Below are 22,456 nucleotides of genomic sequence, written 5' to 3'. Positions count from 1 at the left end.
GTAAAAAATATATATGTCAAAACCCACAAACTATTATCATTTGAATATTTCATTGTAGTTTTTTCATAAAATGCATTTTTACCAACACATTTAAGATCACTATAGAGATATATGACTTTTGATATCATTTAATTAGTATTAATTATTTCTAGTCAGTAACATATTGTTTCATAACTAGCTGAAGTCAATACCCAACACCATATTTATTGAAAAAGACTAGATTTTGTCATTCATGTAAAAACCAAATAAAGAACTGATGCTCTCTTAATAATATATATGTTCTTAAATCATTCTTTTTTGCTTTGGAACATTAGAACATTTGATTTGTACATTTAGAAATAAATCCAAAGAAACTTATCAGAGCTGTGCACAAGAGTATCAGTATATAATCTAGATAGATTACTAAATAGATTATCTAGTCAGACTAGGTAATAATCAGGAAATTATAATGATATAATATCAAGAAAGTCTAAATCCTCACTTTATGTATTAATATTCATTCATTGACATTAAGACATAAAATAATATGACTAGCAGATTATCAATTATAACTTAATAAAATAACGAAATATCTTCACTTTTATTATGGTGTCAAATATAGTTTTAAAAAGACAACTACAAATTTTAATTTTTCTTTAAAGATGATACTTTGCAAATGAAGCCATTTTCAGCAAATGGAGAGTGTGATTAGTGGCCTGTGTTTTTCTCAAAGTCACAGTACATTTCAGCTTAAACTGGGTTGGCCACTGACCACAAATATACTGTCTCCTCTTGGCATAATGAAGGGAAGGAGAAGTTACTCTATAGAAGAAAATTCAGGGCATAAGGCATATTATATTAATGCATATATGCATTAGTAGGCTATTTCACCAAAAAACTGTCTAGGTAAACTTAGGCTGCCATAACAAAATACCATAGGCTGAGTGAATTAAGAAACAGGAATTTATATCCCCACAGTTCTGATGGTTGAGAAATCAAAGGTCAAGGTGGCAGCCAATTTATTTATTTTATTATTTTAGATATAGGGTGCCACTCTCTTATCCAGGCTAGAGAATGGCAGAATCACAGCTCACTGTAACCTTTAACTCAGACCAACCTCCTGCCTCAGCCTCACAAATAGTTAGGACTACAGGTTTGTACCACCATGCCCAGCTAATTTATTTTTTATTTTTTATTTTTAAATTTTTTTGTAGAGACAAGATCTCACTTTGTTGCCCAGGCTGGTGTCAAATTCCTAACCTCATGCAATTCCCCTGCCTAGGCCTGCCAAAGCACTGGGATTATAGACACAAGCCACTGTACTGGGCCCCAGTACATCATTTTGTAAAGGTTCTCTTCCTGATTACAGAGGTCCACCTTCTTGGTGAGTTCTTACATGGTAGGAGGAAAGAGAGCAAGCTCTGTGGTGTATCTTCTCATAAAGGCACTAATACCTCATGACCTCATCTAAACCTAATTACATCCAAAAGTTCACGTTTAAATACCATTACCTTGTGGTAAGGACTTCAACATGTGAATTTTTGGGGAACACATTTCAATTCAAAGCAAAAACATTTTAGAATTTTAAGAGCTTATAAGAACTTATAAAATATTCATATTTATTGTTATTTCCATTGTTTTTTGAAGAATTGGTTAATACACATCCTAAAAACTAATTTGTTTCAACATTCTCCTTTTTCTAATAAAATAATGACTATAATGTTTTGACTTTATACTATACTGATAATTACTCACAATAAATATCTCAATTTATAAGCTCACCAGTATGACATGAATATGCTGATTTGTATGCATAATGTTAATATTTGATAACTTAATGAATAAATGTGGTACCGATGCTGGTTATATTAACATATCCTAAGTTTGAGGATTGAGTTTCACATTTAATACCAACTGCCTGTATGCAGTTATTTTTTGAATTGTTATTTTAGACTCCTATCATGTTCAGAAAATTAGTGTTACAGGTGATAATCAAAACAAAATAACCTTCTTATATGCATTTGCTCAGTTTTACATTGTAAATTTAACAGAAATAGTTAATATTTTATCATTTTTTAAAACTTTATTTTAGGATTTACTTGATTTTGGAACAACAGGAAAAAAAAAAAAGAAGACATTTTTCCATGACAATACTTAAGATTTTAAATTTACATTTGTTTTCATTTTTCTCAGGAAATTTCACTTCAATTATATATTACTATTATCATACTTTTTACTTGAAAAATATATATTCATGTACTCAGGTAACTATTCTTTATTTTTCATTTACATTATATTCTGCTTATTTTCCTCTCCAGTTTTTATCTCTTTATTCTGTCACGGCTTTATTTTCTGGCTTCATTTTCTTAAGGCACCATTGTGTACTTTATTCACACAATATACATTATTTTCCTTATTACATTTTTACTTTCTGTCTATTTATTCTTCTTTGCTCTCATTCTCTCTTGGTTTTGCTTAGAAATGAACACTTACTCCCATGACACTCAAATTTCAGTTTCTAACATTATTTCAAAAATCTGAACTTTTCCTATTTGCTATTAATATTTTTTCAAATGTATAATTTCTCAATCATACTTTGTTATCTAGGAATGCCGCTTCTTGCCAGAGGTCCACTTCCAAAGTCTCCATTCTGCTGTTCACCATGGACACCCTACTTCCAATTCTGCTGGGCTTCTTTCAATGAAATCTGCATTTACAGATCTCATTTATTAGTCTATTCTCACGGTGCTATGAAGAAATACCCAAGACTGGGTAACTTGTAAAGAAAAGAGTTTTAATTGGCTCATAGTTCCCCATGTCTGGGGAAGCCTGAGGAAACTTACAATTATGGCAGAAAGCACCTCTTCATAGGCTGGCAGGAGAGAGAATGAGAACCAAGTGAAGGGAGAAACCTGTAATAAAACCATCAAATCTCATGACAACTTTTACTATCACAATAATAGCATGAGGGAAACCACCATCTTGATTCAATTATCCAAGACTGAGCCCCTTCCATGACATGTGGGGATTATGGGAAACACAATTAAAGATAAGATTTGGGTGAAGACACAGCCAAACCATACCATTCTGCCCCTGGCCCCTCCCAAGTTTCATGTACTCACATTTCAAAACACAAACATGCTTTCCCAACAGTCCCCCAATATCTCACCTCATTCCTACATTAACCCAAAAGTCCAAGTCCAAGGTCTCATCTAAGACAAGGCAAGTTCCTTCTGCCTATGAGCCTGAAAAAATCAAAAGCAAGTTAATTATTTCCTAGATACAATGGGGGTACAGGCATTGGGCAAATAAGCCTGCTTCAAATAGGAGAAATTGGCCAAAACAAAGGGCCAGCAGGCCCCATTCAAATCCAAAATCCAGTGGGACAGTCAAATCTTAAAGTTCTGAAATGATTTCTTTGACTCCATGCCTCACATTGAGGTCACACTTATACAAGAGGTGGGATCTCATGACCTTGGACAGCTTCACTCCTGTGGCTTTGTCCAGTACATCCTCCCTCCTGGCTGCCTTCATAGGCTGGCATTGAGTGTCTGAGGCTTTTTCAGATGCATAGTGCAAGCTGTCCATGGATCTACCACTGGGGTCTAGAGGATGGTGGCCCTCTTCTCAAAGCTCCACTAGGCAGTGCTTCAGTGAGGAGTCTGTGTGGGGACTCTGACCCCTCATTTCCCTTTTGCACCACCCTAAAAGAGATTTTCCATGAGGGCTCCAAACCTCAGCAAACTTCTACTTGTGCATCCAGACATTTCCACATATCCTCTGAAATCTAGGTAGAGGTCCCAAACCTCAGTTCTTAACTTCTATGCATCTGTAGGCTCAGCATCACATGGAAGCTGCTAAGGCCTGGGGCTTGCACCCTCTAAAGCAAAGGCCCAAGCTGTACCTTAGCCCCCTTTAGCCACAGTTGGAGCTACAGTGACTGGGATGCAGGGCAGCAAGCTCAGAGGCTGCACACAGCATTGGGGCCCTGGACCAGGCCCAGGAAACCACTTTTTCCTCCTACACCTCCAGGCCTGACATGAGAGGGGCTGCCTGTCTGACATGCCCTGGAGACATTTTTCCCATTGTCTTGGAGATTAGCATTGGCTCCTGTTACTTATGCAAATTTCTGCAGCTGGCTTCAATTTCTCCACAGAAAATGGATTTTTCTTTCCTATTTTATCTTCAGGCTCTACATTTTTCAAACTCTTATGCTCTGCTTCCTCTTGAATACTTTGCCACTGACAAATTTTTTCCCCCAGATACCGTAAATCATGTCTCTCAAGTTCAAAGTTCCACAGATCACTAGGGCAGGGACAAAATGCTGCCAGTCCCTTTGCATAGCAAGAGTCATCTTCATTTCAGTTCCCAACAAGTTCTACATCCCCATTTGAGACCACCTTAGCTTAGACTATTATCCATATCACTATCAGCATTTTGTTTAAAGCCATTCAACAAGTCTCTAAGAAGTTCCAAGCTTTCCCACATCTTCCTGTCTTCTAAGCCCTCCAAGTCTCTAGATAGTTCCAAACTTTCCCACATTTTCCGATCTTCTTCTGAGCCCTCCAAACTGCTCCAGACTCTGCCTGTTACGCAGTTCCAAAGTCTCTTCCACATTTTCAGGCATCTTTACAGCAGCACCTCACTCTCTATGGTACCAATTTACTGTATTAGTCCACTCTCACACTGCTGTGAAGAAATATCCAAGAGTGGGTAATTTATAAAGAAGAGAGGTTTAATTGACTCAGTTCTGCATGGCTGTGGAGGCCTCAGGAGACTTACAATCATGGTGGAAGGCACCTCTTCACAGGGTGGCAAGAGAGAGAATGAGAACTGAGTGAAGGAGGAAGCTCCTTATAAAACCATCAGATCTTGTGAGAACTTACTCATTGTCTCAAAAGTAGCATGGGGGAACCACCCCCATGATTCAGGTACCTCCCAGCAGGTACTTCCCATGACACATTGGGATTATGGGAATTACAATTCAGGATGAGATTTGGGTGGGGACACAGCCAAACCAGGGACATAGCCAAACCATATCATCAGGCTTGCCACCTTGATTTTTTGAACTAATTTAGGGTATATTGCACAAATACACTAAGAATTTTTGCATTATGCAGACTTTCTGTATCTTTCTATGTCTGAACAAATCTTTACTTTTATCTTAATTACTAATTTTATTCAGCAAACATACAGGTTGAAAGGATTTTTCTTTAAAATTAAAAAGTAAGATGGAAGGAAAAATAATTCTACCCAGAATTATAATTATATATATTTTAAAGTATTGCATGTGCCAAAAAGTAACACAAAGACTTTTAAAGTAAAAATCCAAAAGTCACATAAATGATAGTGATAACTATGAAGGCAATAAGAACAGTTACCTAAAATAACTGTGATCACAGGAACATTCTTATAACCAAATATCAAAATGAATTATTCATGAAATGCTGAGACTAAAGGAATAATTTGCATCCCAATCATAAAAGGTGATATATATACTCCATCTTTGTTTATAATTTTAGCACAAGATTGAAGTCAGTTTCCAAATATAGTCAGTCCACATAATTACACAACTGACTCTATATGGAACACTATGTAGAGTTAAGAGCTAAAAATAGTTCACAAATTCTCTTCTAATCTTTGGCATTATATTTGTTACTCTAAATCACTAAACTATTTAACATCCCAAGTGCTTACTTTTGCTGAGTTCCCTGAACCTTGACTTGGATAACTGTAGTCATCATACAGAAAAAAAAGTTATTTTAAGCCTGAATGCTTTCTTGGCTTTGCCACAGTTATCGGTCCTTCTCAACTCAGTCTCATTTCCTCTGGCATATATCAAATCACTGAAACATAGTACTTGATTCAAAAACAAACTTAATAGTAACCAACAAAGTTATATAAAATCCAAGCAGGAGCATGGGGAATAAAGTACATCCAAATTTCTAAAATATATCCTAAGAACTTATCCAGCTATGGTTTGGGTGTTTGTACTACCCACTGCCTAAATCCATTTGTTGAAATCCTGACCCTCAAGATGATGGCACAGGGAGGGGGGGCCTTTGGGAGGTAAATAATGTCATTAGTGTGGAGCCTTTACACGTGGGATTAGTGCCTTTATGAAAGACACTCAGAGAGAATTTGCCCCTTCTACAATGTAAGGGTACAGTGAAAAGAAAGTCCTCCGTAGAATGTGGGTTCTTATCACATTCTGAACCTTCCTGCAACTTAATCTTGAACTTCCCTGTCTCTAAAATCATAAGAAATAAATTCTACTGTTTATAAGTTAATGTGTGTATGTACTTGGTTAATGCAGTCCAAATAGACTTACACATAATCCAAATTTCAAAAAATTATTTCGATAGTATCTGTTTTAGCATCATCTGTATTTGTTTCTTCAATATTTATTTCTCTTATCTACATAAAATAGGCTAAAAATTTGACTACATCTTTCGGCCAAAAATTTGAGAAAGCCACTTGGGTCAAATGGTTAGTCACTTTAGTGATCTGTTTTTGACTGATCTTTTAGAAAAGTCTTTTATTTACTTATAGTGGTTTATTTTCATTTTCTTTTGTGTGCAACATATAGACAAAAGTACACTATTATGTATGTTTTTTATGAGTATTCATTAATTTTATGAATAACAGTCTTAGATCTTTAGGTTTGCTGATATATGAATCTAAAAATGTATAAATTTTAAAATTATTTATAATAATTTACAAACAAACCACTGAGTATCAATTTATCATATATTTTTCACATATTGTTCACAATACCCTCTTCATTCCGCATCATTTGTCATTTTCTTTCTCTCTTCAACTTTTTCACTTTATTCACATACTAATCAAATGCAGCTTTTCATTACAGACTTGAGAAACTCAATTTAGAACTTTTTATATAATAGCATTCAAGTTCTTAAGCCTTCAATCTGTAACTTACAATTATCTGCCTATTCAAAAAGCAATAACTAACATCAAATTCAAAGTTATATACATCATACCTGATTGTCATTTCATCAGACCAGTCTTTTGTGTGTGTGTATGTGTGTGTATAAACTTAATTATTGTTGACAAGGCTAAATTGGGATTTAACTTGTAGCTGTAGCAGGGGTACATTTAAATGTAAATGTCTTTTCTCAATGATACATTTTGAGAACTTAGCCAGAAGAATGTGAATCTAATCAAGGTATTTGCACATAAAATTTCCTGTGCAAAACAATTATGCAACTAATTTAGCAAGCATGCAATTGCCATCAAGTTGTAAACTTCCTTAATCCTATGTCTATAGGGCAAAAACTTCTCACAAAGTAAACTTTGAACACAGAAAACCTGATAAAGAGAAATAAATGGATATGTGATACAAGTGTTCTGGAGAAAAATCCATTTGAATAGTTAGTCTTATGTATAAAATCAACCCACAAAACATACAAAAATCTGTAGCAATTTAAGAAAAATACACCTTTCACTAATAAATGACATATTTATTAATTTTGGAGACTGCTAACATCCAAGCAAAAAGAACTTAGATCCCAATAATGATTATATACTTAATACATTCTCTGATAGCTGTCATTTAAACTTCAGTATATAAGCTAATGCAAAATTACAAACTATATTAAAAAATATAACGCTAGTCATTATGTTTGCATAGGACCTCCAGAAGAGTGCTTTATTCAAATTGAGAAATAAAATATTGCAGCAAATTTCACAACAAGTTGTGTACAGTTCTCTTTTTTGAACATCAATAAATAAATTATGTTAAAAACATAGGAGTTATGATTTATAAATACCAGGTTTACAATGAAATCACACAATGCATTCTATTTGAAATTAAATATAAGATCTTAAGCTTTCTTTATCTGTTTAGCATCAAAACAACATGCAAATCATTCAATTAAATAAAAATAAATCAGTGAAACTACAAACTTTGTTATTTAATATCATGCTGACCTTCCCTCAAAATGTTGACTTCAAATTTCTTTAAGTTTTGAAAAGGTACAATCATTTGTTCTGTAATAACTAGCTCTTCAGCTGAAGTGGCATTATCCCTATAAAAGAGATATCACTCCCTATATCCTGATGAATGAAAGCTGAAAAAAAATAAAATAAGGCCTGGGGCAGTGGCTCATGCCTGTAATGCCAGTGCTTTGGGAGGCCGAGGAGGATGGATCACTTGAGGCCAGGAGTTCAAGACCAGCCTGGCCAATGTGGGGAAACCCCATCTCTACTAAAAATACAAAAATTAGCAGGGCTTGGTGGCGCATGCCTGTAATCCCAGTTACTTGGGAGGCTGAGGTTCGAGAATTATTTGAACCAAGGAGGTGGAGGTCACAGTGAGCCAAGATTGCACCACTGCACTCCAGCATGGATGATGAAGTGAGATTCTGTCGCCAAAAAAAATTAATTAAATAAATTTTAAAAAATAAAAATGCAATGAGACTTTTGCTTCAGTGTAACTTAAGTGTAGAAAATGGTAAACAAAATATAGCTAACATTATAGAGACTACAGTTAACAGTAAAGTAAAAGAGGTTGCTCTTTATTGAACTGGTAAATAAAACTGTAGTTAACATATAGAATATTATTGACTCTCATCAGATAATACTGTATGTATAGAATATAGCTAATGTATTTTTTATTATGAGTATTATTATAGTCCAACAAAATGTCACATTCAATTTCTTTAAAAAGCGCAACAAATGATCTATTCTTTTTGGACTTTCAGCCACTTTTGGCCAACAATAATACAATTTTGGTGATATCTCCAGCAACAATGAAGCAGACTTCTAAATATCATTAAGAATTATCAAATGATTAGACTTCAAATACTACGCCCAAACTGTGTATTGTCAATGTCTTTTTCTAATTATTGATAGAGTGCATGAAAACAAATGCAAAGTAAAAATAAGTGTTCATTTTATTAGCATACAACTTAGATGATTATGACGTATTTCTGATACAGATATTAGTATTAAAGAAAAACATTGTTGAATAAACTGAAAATTACCATATGTTGTGTTAGGTTGTTCCTACATTGCTATAAGGAAGTACCTGAGACTGGGCTATTGATAAAGAAAATAGGTTTAATTGACTCATGGTTCTGCAGGCTATACAGGAAAGGTGGCACTGGCACCTGCTTGGCTTCTGGGAGGCCTCAGGGAGCTTTTACTCATTGTGGAAGGTGAAGCAGGAACAGTCATATCACATGGCAAGACCAGGAGTCGGGGTGGGGGGAGGTGTCACACAATTTTAATCAACCAGATCTCATGAGAACTCACTCTCTGTCTTGAGGACAGGACCAAGCCATGAGGGATCCAATGCCTCAGTAGAGCTTTTGTGTGGAAACTCTAACCCTACATTTCCACTTGGCACTGCCCCAGTAGAGGTACTCTGTGAGAGTTTCACCCCAGTAGAATGCTTCTTCATGAGCAGCCAGGTATTCTCTTACATTCTCTGAAAACAAGGCAGAGACTTCCAAGCCTCCTTCACTCTTGCACTTTGGATGTTCCCAGGCTTAACTTCACGTGGAAGCCATCAATGCTTACAGCTCGCATCCTCTGGAATAGTGACTTGAGCTGTCCTGGGGACCCTTTGAGCTGTGGCTGGAGCAACCAGGATGGGGGGAGTAGTGTCCTAAGGCTGATCAGGGCAGTGGGGCCCTGGGCCTGTCCCCACAAACCATCCAGGCTTCCTAGGCCTCTGGGCCTATAATGGGAGGTACTGCCTATTAGATCTCTGAAATGCCTTCCAGACTTTTTTCCATTGTCTTGGCTATAAGCAGTTGTTCCCATTTACACATGCAAATCTCTCTAACAAGTGGTTGTTCTGTAGCCTGCTTGGATCCCTCTCCTAAAAAAGCATCTCCTTTCTTTGCCACAGGACTAGGCTGTAAATTTTCCAACTTTCACCCTCTGCCTCCCTGGTAAATATTAATATTAATATAACTTCCAATTTTAAGTAATTTCTTCACTCCTGCATCTGAGAGTGGGATGTTAGAAGAAGTCAGGCCACATCTTGAATTTTGTGCTGCTTAGAAATTTCTTACACCAGCTACCCTAAGTAATCACTCTTAAGTTAAAGCTTCCACAGATCCCTAGGGCATGAAGAGGAGACAGCTAAGTAATTTGCTAACTAACAAGGAAGACTGGATTAGTTCATTTTCATAATGCTGATAAAAATATACCTGAGACTGGGCAATTTACAAAAGAAGGGGGTTTATCAGACTTACAATTCAACGTGGCTGGGGAGGCCTCTCAATCATGGCAGAAGGTAAAAGGCATGTCTCACATGGCTGCAGACAAGAGAAGAGAGCTTGTGCAGGGAAACTCGCCATTTTAAAACCATCATCAGATCTCGTGAGTCTTATTCACTATCATGAGAACAGCATGGGAGAGACCTGCTCCATGATTAAATCACCTCCCACCAAGTCCCTCCCACAACACGTCAGAATTCAAGGTGAGATTTGGGGGGCACAGCCAAATCATATTATTCCACCTATGGCCCCTCCCAAATCTAATGTCTTCATATTTCAAAACAAATCATTCCCAAGAGTCTCCCAAAGTCTTAACACATTTCAGCATGAACTCAGAAGTCCACAATCCCAAGTCTCGTCCAAGACAGGGCAAGTCCCTTCCACCGATGCACCGGTAAAATCAAAACAAATTAGTTACTTCCTGGATACAATGAGGATACAGGCATTGAATAAATGGAGCCATTCCAAGTGGGAGAAATTGGCCGAAACAAAGGGGCTACAGGTGCCATGCAGGACCTAAATCCAGCAGGGTAGTCATGTCTTAAAGCTCTAAAATAATCTCTTTAACTCCGTGTCTCATATCCAGTTCACGTTGATGTAAGAGGTGGGCTCCCACAGTCTTGGGCAGTTCTGCCCCTCTTGCTTTGCAGGATATAGCCCACCTCCTGGCAGCTTTCATGGTCTGATGTTGAGTGTCTGAGGCTTTTTCAGGCATACAGTGCAAGCTGTTGGTGGATCTACCATTTTGGGGTCTGGAGGATGGTGGCACTTTTCTCACAACTGCACTAGGTGGTGCCCCAATAGAGACTCTGTGTGAGGGCTCTGATCTCACATTTCCCTTCTGCACTGCCCTAGCAGAGGTTCTCCATGAGGGACCCACCACTGTAGTAAACTTCTGCTGTGGTATCCAGGTGTTTCCATATAGCCTATGACATCTAGGTGAAAGTTCTCAATTTTTGGTTTCTGTGTACCTGCACGCTTAACACCACGTGAAAGTTGCCAAGGCTTGGGGTTTGCATCCTCAGAAGCCACAATACCAACTCTATGTTGGACCCATTCAGCCATGGCTAGAGCAACTGGAAAGCAGGATATCAAGTCCCTAGGCTGCACAGAGCAAGGGAGCCCTGAGCCCGGCCTATGGAACCATCTTTTCCTTCTAGGCTTCCAGTTCTGTGGTGGGAGCGGCTGCCATGAAGACCTCTGACATGTCCAGGAGACTTTTTCCCCATTATTTTGGAGATTAGCATTTGACTCCTCATTACTTATGCAAATTTCTGCAGCCAGCTTGAATTTCTCCACAGAAAATAGGATTTTCTTTTCTATCACATTGTCAGACTGCAAATTATTATAACTTTTATGCTCCATTTTCCTTAAAAAACTGAATGCCTTTAACAGTACCCAAGTCACCTCTTTAATGCTTTCCTGCTTAGAAATTTCTTCTGCCAGATAACCTAAATCATTTCTCTCAAGTTCAAACTTCCACACGTCTCTAGGGCAGGGGCAAAATGCCACCATTCTCTTTGCTAAAATATAATAAGAGTCACATTTGCTCCAGTCCCCAACACATTCCCCATCTCCATCTGAGACCATCTCAGCCTAGATTTCATTGTCCATATTATTATCACCATTTTGGTCAAAGCCATTCAACAAGTCTCTAGGGAGTTCCTAACTTTCCCACATTTTCCTGTCTTCTGAGCCCTACAAACTGTTCCAGCCTCTTCCTGTTACCCAGTTCCAAAGCTGCTTCCACATTTTCAGGTATCTTTACAGAACCACCCCACTCCTGGTAACATTTTGTTGTATTAGATCATTTTCACACTTCTGATAAAGATGTACCCGATAATGGGCAACTTACAAAAGAAAGAGGTTTATCAGACTTACAGTTCCACCTGGCTGGGGAGACCTCACAATCATGGTGGAAAGTGAAAGGCATGTCTCACATGGCAGCAAATAAGAGAAGAGAGATTGTACAGGGAAACTCCCATTTTCAAAACCATCAGGTCTTGGGAGACTTTTTTACTAATATGAGAACAGCATGGGAAAGACCTGCCCCCATTATTTGATCACCTCCCACCAGGTCCTTCTCACACCACTTGGGAATTCAAGGTGAGATTTGGGTGGGGACACAGCCAAATTGTTAGTGACCTTTGCTTTCGTTCCAAATATATATTTTTTTATTTCTGTCTGTTACCTCAGCAGCCTGGACTTTACTGCCCACATCACTATCCACATTTTTATAACAACCATTTATCCAGTCTCTAAGAAATTCCAAACTTTTCCTTATTCTCTTGTGCTCTTCTGAGCCTTCCAAACTCTGCCTGTTACCCACTTCCAAATACTTTTCCACATTTTCAGGCATATTTATAGCAATGCCCCTCTCCTCAGGATGAATTTTCTGTCAAACTATTTTTGCATTGCTATAAAGAAAGACCTCAGACTGGGTAATTTATAAAGCAAAGAGGTTTTATTGGCTCACAGTTCTTCTAGCTTTGTAGGAAGCATAGTGCTGACATCTAATCAGCTTCTGGGAAGGTCTCAAGGAGCTTTTTCCTATGGCACAAAGTGAAGCAGAAGCAGGCATGTCACAAGGCAATAGCAGGAGCAAGAGTGGAAGGAGGTATCGCACTTTTAAACAACTAGATATCATGGGAACTCAGTCACTATCATGAGGACAGCACCAAACCATGAGTGGTTCGTCAGCCTACCTCTTACGCAGTCTCACCTCCAAAACTGAGGATTACATTTCAACAGGTGATTTAGGAAGGACAAATATCCAAACCATATCAAGTAAGTAAACAATCGTTATTTCTCCATCTATTTGAAATAACTTTTTGTCCTCCCAATAGCCTAAAATTGATTACCTACCATTCAATTCTGTTTCAAGTGTCACAGTTACTTTAAGTTCCAGTTTACTTTGGTTTTGATAAAGGAGGAAGAAACCGAACTCTTCTGCTGTTTACTTATCTGATGAGCTTCAAAAATGTAGACACAATGAAAATGCATAGATTTATTGAGTTATTTTGTTACTCATATATCAATAATGACTCTCTAGTTTACTTGTTATTAGCCAGAACAGAAAGCTCACTGTTAATCAAATTTACATTTAGCAGCAGTGAGATGAGTAGAGTGGTTTATTCCAAATGGTATCTTCATATACTTTTAGTAAAAACTAGAAGAATTATAATGCAATTTAGAAAATATATCTTAAAAATTTTGATACATGCCCTTCATATGTTAAAGCATGGATGATTACATATTACAAAATTGCATTTTATTTATATATTTGGTCATCATAGTAAATAGCAGTTAAGACCAGAGGCTTTGGAATCATAGTATCTCAAATATTAGTATAAGCTGTACTTAGAAGACCTGTAAGTATTCAGGCTGAATAACCAGCACCATGACTGTATTTTACTCCTGAATGTACCACTCCTGGTTTTGTAATGTTAGCATATAGCTTACCCTCTTTGTTACTGAGGTGTTTTTTTGTTGTTGTTTCTTGTTTTTTTCCAGATATAAAAGAATAGCAACAATGCCCATATCACAGGGTTATTTTGAGGCGTAATGAATTAATGGAAGTAAAATGACTAGAACGAATAACGGCAATTGTAACTGCTCAATAAATGTTGTGTTAATATTATTGCAGAATTTTTGGCAACACAACTAAACTAGCTCTGACTTTACAAATAATTTGAGTAGGTGAGTGCCTGGTGAAGGATATGCAGTCATTCCTACACCATGATGTTTCCTGAAATTTTATCTCTAGAGATTGGTCCCTCTGGATTTGAAGATTTTTTTGGTTTCATATATCCTCTAATAACATGCCATGGATGAACCGATGTAAGAAATGATCAGCTTCCTCTTTCAGGATGAAATTATCAACTCACCAAAAGTCATTATGTATGCATGGGAAGACAGGCTCATTGGTTGCCTTGAAGCTAGTGACCCTGAAAGGTGAACCGGAGCTAGAAACAAAGTTTTTCTAGTTTTCAGTACTGATTTAAACTTTATAGAATTAGAGATTTCCTAATATTGTATTCTTTTCAACAATCCACACCCATGTTAGATTCTCTTTCATTCATCATTAGTCAAACAGTCTGAAATTTTTACACACATACACACACACGAACGTATATAGTATATATAATATTTTCGTTAATTATCATTTGGTCACAAAATTGCAGATGAGGATTTCTTAAATAACATTGAGTTTTCACTGTACAAAAGAAATAATAAAAAGGAGTGTTGGTACTAATGTAATATGTAGATCTTACAAGTCCTGTTGGTTTCTTTTAATGTAGAACTACTTTAAGCATTGTAAAGTTTATTTCTACTAATGAAGAACAATAATAGACATTTTATTTAACCAAATACTCAGGAATTTTACTCTGCCTGTGGGAATTAATTCAATTATGTCAGTCATCCCTGGAGAAGCCAGTCCTTTGTGTATGTTCACTTATAACAAAATAGTTTCTTAAAAACATTATACTTTTATATGTTTTTCATGCTAGGTCCACAGTATTTCCAACTGAACTTACTTTAGCAATAATCACATAGTTCGGGGTAATGACTACTTTCTGGTATTGAAAGTTTAAGTAACAAGTAAAGGTGATTGGATTGCAGAAGCAGAAAAAGAACATGGAACAGCTGAAGTATTAACATAATCTGTGAGTGAGGAGCTGTACATGTTCAAGTTGAATTACTTGTATTCTGACTCACAACAGAAGGATAAATCCTACCTATGCTTTCCCTGAAAACAGCAATGGTAATATATTGCCTAATATTGGAAAGAATCTGTAGTTCTCAGGAACATCAAGCAAGCACAAGAAAGTGAAGGCATTAACTAGAAAAGGAAAAGAGATATTCCTTTCAACCTTATAAAAGATACCTTCTACCTTAGTAAAAGTTACCTTCTACCTTGTTATTTGTATTTTAGCAATTAGCGAAAGCAAAACAATTAAAATAATTCTACCAACATAAATCAAGAATAAGGAATATGTTTGATTCTTCCTGTTTAATTAGTTTCAACTAGCATGGGAGTTACATTAGATTCACCTTTGTGAACTCTTCCTTTCATCTTATTTGAAAGAAATTTAGATAATTCTTTTCCTCTTGTTAAATGAGGACATTTTACATTTTTAAATTCCTTCTCTTTATACCTCACAACATCCCTGGACTAAGAGTTAATGAATTTCTGATTTTTTTTTAACATCTGATGAATCTGATTAATGATATTGTTGGAAAAAGTATAGACTATTGTTGAAATAACTAAAGTAGCTATAAAACTACTGCATACTCTTTCAGTCACACTTTAAAATGGGATATTACTATAACTCTCAGGTGTGTGTGAGTATGAAGTCTATTAAAAATCATTCTATTAATTTGTAAAATCTGAGCATAAACTCTTATGAAATTATATACATATGTATTATTTAAGTACAAATCATAGGTATTAATAAATATCCAAGTTGAAATTTTTCTCTGATAGTTTTTGTATCAAATATATTAGTTTTTTATAGCACTGGTAGGTATATCACGGGTCACTTCTGCCTCTGCAAATAAAAAATAATTTTCAAAGTAGAACGACTTATAAGGTAAAAATTCTTCATTGGTAATGTAAAATTGAATCTGTAAATAATATAAGTACTGATACAAATTAATGACTATATTTTGATATTTAAATAATTGATATTTTTATAATACCTGGTTTATTTTTTTTCCCTTCCACACAGCACAATCTATAGATACTGTAAACAGCTTTTCTGACTGTTCAGTGAGCAAATTGTGCTTTTCTAATGCCTTCATCTCGAGAATCTCAGCCATCACTTTCCCAATAGTACCCTATTTGTCCATAAATAATATTATATGAGTAATCTTTTTGAAAAAATTATTTTTCCATCATTTTTGGTACTAAACTGTGGTCTCCCAAAGTTGTATGTTGAAGCCCTAACCCCCATGTGACTGTATTTGGAGACAGGGTCTTGAAAGGTAATTGAGGTTAAGTCAGTTTATAAGGGTGAGGTCTCAAACCGATAGGGTTAGTGTTTAAGGGAAGAGACATCACAGACGTCACTTTCTGCATTTCAGAGGAAAGGCCATGTGAGGACACAAGAATAAACTGCTGTCTACAAGACAGTAGAAGAAACCTCACCAGAAACCAGTCTGGCTGGCACCTTGATCTTGGACTTTTCACTTTTAGAACTGTGAGAGAATACATTTCTGTTGTTTAACGCTCGTAGTCTGTAGTCTTATATGATAGCCGCCCAAGAACACTAACATGACTTCTTACATTATAGCCAATTTCTTTAAAGACAATAGTTTTAAGAATCACAATTAAATGCTTCTATATATTTTCTGGAATTATCTTTTCTATCTTCCATAATTGACCAGTTACCCCAAATTTATTTTACCTTCTTCTTTCTCTTTTTCACTCACCTACTATATTAGCCTTGTTTTCTTATATTTATAAATTAAAAGAAAAACACTACACAATATGATCAAATATAATGAAAATGTTTTTACAACCATCACCATTATTATCAAATTGCCAATTACTTACTACAGCAATACCCCATTACATAATATAAACCAAATGTCTTAAAGCAATTATCATTCTATTAAAACTCAAGATGAAGGATTCAATAATGACAAAATCAATTGCAATCTTTATAAAAAATGTAAAAATCTTAATCTTCAATATGAAAGACATTAAACCAAACCTAATTCCAACAGTAGTTTGTACCTTCTTCAACAATATCATTAATCAGATTGCCCTAATGGTTAAAAAAATCAGAAATTCATTAACTCTTGGGCCAGGGATGTTGTGAGGTATAAAGAAAAGGAATTTATATAATGTCCTCATTCAACTATTCTAACCCTGATTATCATCCACTTTGCTGTCTTTTTTTTTTTTTTTTAAACTTTCTGGGATAGATTAATAAAAGATATTGACAGTAAGCATAGGACATCTGACATGAAAAGTATGCAAGTAGGAAATTAAAGAAGAAAGTAAAGGCATGCTTCAGAATGTTTACACATCCTTGAAGTCAGTAAGAGAATGATGGATTACAAAAGAAGCAGTGATTTTTTTTTTTTTATTTCACCACATGTGCTGCTAGATTTAAAATATGTTTGTATTTTCTAAGAAACAGTATAATCTGGGTCCCAAGCACTATTTTTATTTTTGAATGTATCATAATCATGACTAGTATACTTAATCTGCTTCTGAGGCATGAATTACAATAGCAAGCTGTCCCATGACATCATCATCTTGGGACACAGTCCTCTCAAAATAATTACCATCTTTCAAAGTAGAGATTGAGACTTCTTCAGTACATCCACATCTTCTGATTTTCATCTTATGATTTTCTGACACAACTGATATCAAAGGTACAGGCAAATATTGGCAAACATGTACAAGTTACACGTTTGCCAACTTTCTTGAACAGTGAAAATGTAGTTCTTAATTTTGGAATAAATATGCATGTTTCTCTTTATCAGGTCACTGATAACAATAGTTAATTACAAAATAAAACAGTGATCAAACAATAAAATAAACAGTTAAAATATCATGTCAGAAAATGAAAAAAGATTAGTAAACTCTATTAGTCTGTACTCTCACTGCTAATAAAGACATACCCAAGACTGGGTAATTTATAAAGAGAAGAGGTTTAATGGGCTCACAGGTGCACATGGCTGGGGAGGCGTCACAATCATGGCAGAAGGTGAAAGAGAAGCAAAGGCACATCTAACATGGCAACAGGTAAGAGAACTTGTACAGGGGAACTCCCATTTATAAAACCATCAGATTTCATGAGACTTATTCACCGCCATGAGAATTGTATGGGGGAAACTGTCCCCAAGATTTAATTATCTCCACCTGGTTCTACCCTGACACATGGGGATTATTACAATTCAAGGTGAGATTTCAGTGGGGATACAGTCAAACCATGTCATAAATCAATATAGCAGAGGCATTCAGACTACTGTCTATATAAATACTGGAACACATGCATTTCATGTACACCAAACATTAATTTTCTACATTTTCCACTGACCCCAGGAAATGGGCTGCCAAACGGCATCATAAATCTTATATTTTTTATTATGGACAACTGCCAAATTGGCTGCTACACCACTGGCCAGAAAACAAAGAAGAGTGGAATTTTTTAATCAAATTTACCAGAGACCAGTAGGAAGTTGTCGTTTCTATGTACCCTGTTGAGAACACTTTGTTTCATTCATAAAATGTGTGCATGTTGTGCTGAGGGAGATAGAAGGTATTAGTGTATCTGAAAAGAGTTGGAGAAATGGGCTATTTCTGTTGGCCCGTCTGCTTTAATCACCTGTTGAAGTGAGAAGTTTATGTTCACTTTCCTGGATTTCACATGCTATTAGAAAGACAATGACAAAACCTGGAGGTAAAAATGGAGGTCTAGCTAATAAACTCTGATTTTTTTAAAAAAATCTCTTAATGGAAATATAATAATAAGCTGTAAGTAAATATACAAAAATAATAGCATACTAAGTAATAATTTATTAAAAATGAATAGTCTGCTAAGTGCTACAAGTAGATGTGTATGCCATCGACACACAGAGTGAATGCATTTATTGAAGAGTGACTAGGAGAACTTTCAGATAATGTTAAATATTACTAATAATTTAAATATACAGTATCAGTACACATTTTATAGCAAAGCACAACTATTATTTGGAACATTATATTGACATAAGTTAGATTTTACATACGCATAAGCATTCTGGAATGCTATTTTAACTCACATATTTATGGGCTATTAACTTTTATTATTATAATTTTAGATAGGTTAAAATCAGAGAGTACCTTTCAAATTCCATATATTTTATAATTTTCAAAATAAGAAATTCTGTAGTAGTCTTTGATATGGTTTGGCTGTGTGTCCCCACACAAATCTCATTTTGAATTGTAATCTGTATTGCAAACCCCAGCTGTTGAGGAAGGGACCTGCTGGGAGGTGACTGGATCATGGAGGGGGGTCCCCCATTCTGTTCTCATGATAGTAAGTTCTCATCAAATCTGATGGTTTTATAAAGGGCTCTTCCCTCTCTACTCTCGCTCTCTCCTGTCGTCATGTAAAACGTTTCTTGCGTGCCCTTCAACTTCTGCCATGATTCTGAGTTTCCTAAACCCTTCCCAGTCTTGCAGAACCATGAGCCAATTAAACCTCTTTCTTTTTATAAATTACTCAGTCGCTGGTAGTATCTTTATAGGAGTATGAGTAAGAACGAACACAGTAAATTGGTACTGGTAGAGTGGAGTACTGCTATAAAGATACTTGAAAATGTAGAAGCAACTTTCAAAATGGTTAACAGGCAGCAGCTGGAATAGTTCAGAGGGCTCAGAAGAAGACAGAAAGATGTGGGAAACTTTTGAACTTCCTAGAGACTGTTGAATGGCGTTGACCAAAATGCTGATAATGAGGTGGACAATGAAGTCCAGGCTGAGGTGGTCTCAGATGGTGACAAGAAACTTACTGAGAACTGGAGGTCTTTATTGCTATGCTTTAGCAGAAAGACTGGTGGCATTTTGCTCCTGCCCTGGAGATCTGTGAAACTCTGAACTTGAGAGAGATAATTTAGGATATCTGGTGGAAGAAATTTCTAAGCAGCATACAAGACGTGACACAACATAAAAGTTTGAAAAATTTGCAGAGTCTGATGTTGTGGTCAAAAAGAAAAACCCATTTTCTGGGGAGAAATTCAAGCCACCTGAATAAATTTGCATAAGTAACTTGAAGCGGAATGTTAATCATCAAGATAATGGAGAAAATGTCTCCAGGGCATGCCAGAGATCTTCATGGCAGTCCCTCCTATCACAGGCCTGGAGGCCTAGGAGGGAAAAATGGTGTCATGGACCAAGCCCAGAGCACCATTGTTGTGTGCAGCCACGGGACTTGGTGTCCTGCATTCCAGCCACTCCAGCTCCAGTCATGGCTCAAAGAGGCCAAGGTACATCTCAGGCCATTGTTCAGAGGGTGCAAGACCCAAGACTTGGTGGCTTTCACGCGGTGTTGAGCCTGTGGTTACACAGAAGTCAAGAATTGAGGTCAGGGATCCTCTGCCTAGATTTCAGAGGATGTATGGAAATGCCTGGATATTCAGGTAAGAGTTTGCTTCAAGGGTTGAACCCGCATGGAGAACCTCTGCTAGGGCAGTGTGGAAGGGAAATGTGGGGTTGGAGCCCCCCCACTGGGGCACTTCCTAGTGCAGCTGTGAGAAGAAGGCCATTGTCCTCCAGCTCCCAGAATGGTAGATTCACAGACAGCTTTAACCATGTGCCTAGAAAAGCCGCAGGCAGTCAATGTCAGCCCATGAAAGCAGCTGCAGGGGCTGAACCCTGCAAGTCACAGGGGCAGCGCTGCGGAAGACTGCAGAAGCCCATCATTTGCATCAGCATGTCCTGGATGTGAGACATGAAGTCGAAAGAGATTATGTTTAAGCTTTACAGTGTAATGACTGCCCTTCTGGCTTTCAGGTTGCATGGAGATTGTAGCCCTTTGTTTTAGCCACTTTCTCCCATTTGGAATGGGAGCATTTATCCAAAGGCTGTACCTCCCTCATATCTTGGATATAACTGACTTGTGTTTTATTTTTTTTATTATTATTATTTTACAGGCTCATAGGTGGAAGAGATTTGTGTCAGATGAGACCTTGGACTTGGACTTTTGAGTTAATGCTGAAATGAATTAAGATTTTGGGGCACTGTTGGGGAGGCTTAATTATGTTTTGCAATGTGAGGACATGAGATTTGGGAGAGGCCAGGGGCAGAATGATATGGTTCGGCTCTGTGTCCCCACCCAAATCTCATCTTGAATTGTAATTTGAATTGTAATCCTCAGTTGCTGAGGGAGGGACCTGGTAGAAAGTGCTTGGACCATGGGAGTGGTTTCTCCTATGCTGTTCTTATGATAGTGAGTGAGTACTCATGAAATCTGATGGGTTTATAAGGGGCTTTTCCCACTACACTCTCACTCTCTCCTGCTGCCACGTAAGATATGCCTTGCCATGTTTGTAAATTTTCTGGGGCCTCCCCAGCCATGTGGGGCTGTAAGTCAACTAAACTTCTTTCTTTTATAAATTGCCCCATCTCGGGTAGTATCTTTAGAGCAGTGTGACAGTGTGAGAATAGACTAACATAGTCGTCATTTTCCTCTTCCTCCTCCTCCTCCTGCTCCTCCTTCTCCTTTTCCTTCCCCTTCCCCTTCTCCTTCCCCTTCCCCTTCCCCTTCCTCCTCCTCCTCTTCTTCTTCTTCTTCTTCTTCTTCTTCTTCTTCTTCTTCTTCTTCTTCTTCTTCTTCTTCTTCTTCTTCTTCTTCTTCAAAAGACATTTAAGTTTAACACTTTTTGGGTTAACTTTAGGTATCTCCTGTAGCATTCACTGCTGTAATAAATCTAACACCTTACTGGTCTTTCATATTCATAGTGGCACTCAATAGTCAAAAGCATCTTCCATAAGGCTCTAGATGATCCTTGAAAGACATTCAATTAGAAATTTAGGCTGAGTCTTCTTGTTTGTAAAATTTTGACCTAAGAAAATGTAAAAGTAGTTCAAATGATTATATAATAATTAAACTTAACACTTCTAAATATCATGAATGTTTACATATATGTTTGAAATAAACATTACTTTCATTGTGGTATTGTGAAAGATAGTTTATAACATTTCAAATAGTATTATACCAATCATGAAAACACTAGAAATTTTGATGCTGAATATAATGTCTACATGTTTATATGTGTATATATACATTTACTTACCAAATTATTCAGTGCACACATTTCAGAAGCTATGTAAAATATAACATTAAAGTTTGATCAATATTTATGTGATATTAGGGTTAAATTACTCTTTAGATACAAAATTCAAGTGCTAACAGAAAAATGTGCATCAAATGCAGCACACAACATATATTAATATAAAATGCAGTAAATTATTACATCATTGATAATAGCCTTAGACATAAAATTCTTTAATGATTTGTTGTATCTATTTATGTATAAACAGTATTATAAGGTAATTTATTATTTTAGTAATTGTGGTCCCACCTATAATACAAATAATGGATTCATGGTTGAATACACAGGTGAACTGAAACATTTTCTGTGACATATTGTTTTAATCCTCACTCTATATTTTAACTAAAACATCTATTCTTCTCTACACATTAAAAGATATTGACAGGCAAACA

The sequence above is a fragment of the Macaca fascicularis genome, chromosome 2, assembly GCF_037993035.2.
Source record: "Macaca fascicularis isolate 582-1 chromosome 2, T2T-MFA8v1.1".
NCBI classification, from domain to species: domain Eukaryota; kingdom Metazoa; phylum Chordata; class Mammalia; order Primates; family Cercopithecidae; genus Macaca; species Macaca fascicularis.
This window is presented reverse-complemented; position numbering follows the sequence as displayed.